Source organism: Halyomorpha halys, unplaced genomic scaffold (genome assembly GCF_000696795.3).
Source record: "Halyomorpha halys isolate HHAL.00 unplaced genomic scaffold, Hhal_1.1 Scaffold832.1, whole genome shotgun sequence".
In the NCBI taxonomy this organism is placed as follows: domain Eukaryota; kingdom Metazoa; phylum Arthropoda; class Insecta; order Hemiptera; family Pentatomidae; genus Halyomorpha; species Halyomorpha halys.
In genome coordinates, this window is record NW_027113014.1 from 374,800 (window position 1) to 377,350 (window position 2,551).

General features: G+C 32.4%; 1 long non-coding RNA gene across 10 annotated transcripts in view; it reads right to left on the minus strand.

The window, feature by feature from the left end:
• LOC106686514 (uncharacterized) overlaps positions 1-2,551 on the minus strand; it is a 27,628-nt gene that overhangs the window by 8,381 nt on the left and 16,696 nt on the right. For 7 of the 10 annotated variants that reach the window (XR_010844318.1, XR_010844320.1, XR_010844317.1 and 4 more), the window contains one exon: positions 373-1,429. This is a non-coding gene — a long non-coding RNA (uncharacterized lncRNA). Of the gene's footprint in view, positions 1-372; positions 1,430-2,551 lie in introns of those variants that run through there. The other 3 variants (XR_010844316.1, XR_010844315.1, XR_010844314.1) reach the window with 1 other exon arrangement.

The window sequence follows — 2,551 nt, forward strand, 5'->3', positions numbered from 1 at the left end:
ATTATAGAAATAAAATATAAAGCACGAAACATGGGCGTTGATGACCTCAGGGTTTTACGCCCTTAAGCCCCAGACAACGACAACAATTATGTGGTATCAATCATTTTATCTGGCTTATCGATACTTTACAATTAATAAATCTGTTTTAGAGATATTTTCTTCCGATTATGTCGGGAATATCATAATCTCCTTCATATTTTAATTTTTTTATTGGTACCTGTTAGGTATCAATATTTTCCATTCAATAATATTGCTAATCGATATTATACTGTTAAAGTATCCTTGGTTGCTAAATTCAATTCTTGTTTGCTGGCTTGATAATTGATTTTCCAGATTACTACATAGAATTGAGTATAGAGAACTGCAGTGTGATTAAAATGTTTGTCCTAATGAATTGTTTATTTTTTATATTTTACAATATTTTGCACTTTTCTAACCGCCATAGCATCATGTCTTTGAATTAATTAAAGTTATAAAAAATTTGGCGGACTAGAAGTGCAGTTCGCAAATAACACATTCAAGAAAATGAAAAAAAATCACCATTTGCAGAGCTGATTCCAGTAAGTTCATGGTTCTTAGAGACGTGAATGGCATTGGTGAAGAAGTTGAGGAATAGACAGAAGCATATAGCGAGTATGTAGGTAGGTTCGAGATTCATGACTACTCTAACGTTGGAAAGAATCCTTATGACTAACGTCAATACAATGTTGAACACGTCTAATTACGGGTTAACTTATCTATATATCACATTGTTCATTATATTGTTTTATCTGATTAAGTTCACAATAGACACTTTTTTATTACATGATACGGTCATAAAACCTAATCAGCGTGATTATTTCCGAAGATCATATAAGAACTTAAGCCTCTGTGACGTAAACCTTTGAGTATGTTGATACGAACAGGATACGTCGCCTGATTTATAATTTATCATATGTAAAGATTTGTTCCCTAGAAGAAAGTAATTTATCATATGTGAAAATATGTAGCCTAGATAAGAAAGTCGTTTTTTTCAAGGCTGTTTTTGTCTTTATAGGTATTACTTATATTGTTCTTTTATTTTTAATTCTTTACAGTATTTGATTTTTAATTTTGCTTTTATTAAATGTATTTACCAGCCTATGTTAGTTGCCGATGTGTATATGTATTTTTGAGATATTCGTTTTTTTTTTGTCTTATTTTTTTATTTCATTATTTATTTACGTTTCTCTTTATCTTATTCTTTATGCCTGGTTACTCATAACCTTAATATTTATTGCTCTTGAGACTGGTTACAATTTGTTATTAATACTTATTAATATAAATATATTTATATATTAACTTTTATTGTAATGATACAAACTGCCACTCTGATGATTATTTGTTGTGTTAATTTTATTTGTTGGATTTTGTATAGCAGTCCTGGGTGTTCCATCAAACGTTGGTAATTCTAAACAATAAATTAAATGAGAGGAAAATACTAAATAAATAATGAATATGAACATATAATATGAGAAATTTATTCAACTTGTTTATAATAATTTAAATTTAAAAATTGTAATATACATTATAACTATTTATACTTTCATTTATGTATTGTAGGATTTTATCTGTTTATTTATAATTTATTTTTTAGTCTAATATTTGAGGAAGCTGCCGGAGGACAGCCAAGGATTTATCGAAGGTGATTGAAGCCCTAAGTAAAAAATGCCCGATGTATGATAAAGTGAACTACTCTAAAAAAAACCATCAAAGATGATTTGGATATTTTAATTTATTTGATCCAATATTCATAAATAATTTATAATAAATTGATCATAAACCACTGTCAGTAATCTTTAACATAATCTAATACTTTAAAAAAAAGGTGATAAAATCTTTTGAATCTAAACAGTGATATTCTCGACTCCGGCTGGTTTGCTAGTTTTGAAAGGGCGTTTTACAGGCTGGTCATCAACGCCCGTTGGTTATTGTGGTGTTGGTTATGGCAAGGCCTTGTTGTTAAAATAAGGTAAGATGAATAGATAATAGATAATTATAATGATTAAAAGCTGATTATTAAATGTGTCTTATACATGAATTTAATGACTCTTTCTATTACAGCTTCGTCATTTCTCAACGCCACTGGAACATTTGTTGGTATCCCTAACTGGTTCAGAGTTAATTTGTAATGATTTTTTTTTTCATTGGCGCGACACACCGTGGAGGTCATGTACTTAAGAAATACATCGCGCGTTTCCTGACGTGGTTTTCATAGGGTGGGTCCGTCACTCCCACGCCTATTTTTGTGAGTGCCCACCCATTGGCTAACGGGCCTCACAAATGTCCCACGTAGGGCCGGGCTCGAACTCACAATTTATGGGTTGACAGACAGGCGCGTTACACAAGTGGAGGATCGCAGACTTGAGATTGCTCTACAAGGGAGGGGGTAAGGATAAGGAAACGCCTAAATCCTATCGACCAATATGCCTCCTTCCAGTAGCTAGTAAGGTCCTGGAGCACATGATCGTCCAAAGCCTTAGACCAATCCTAAGTGCTGCAAGTCATCCACGGCAGTTCGGCTCGACCCGTG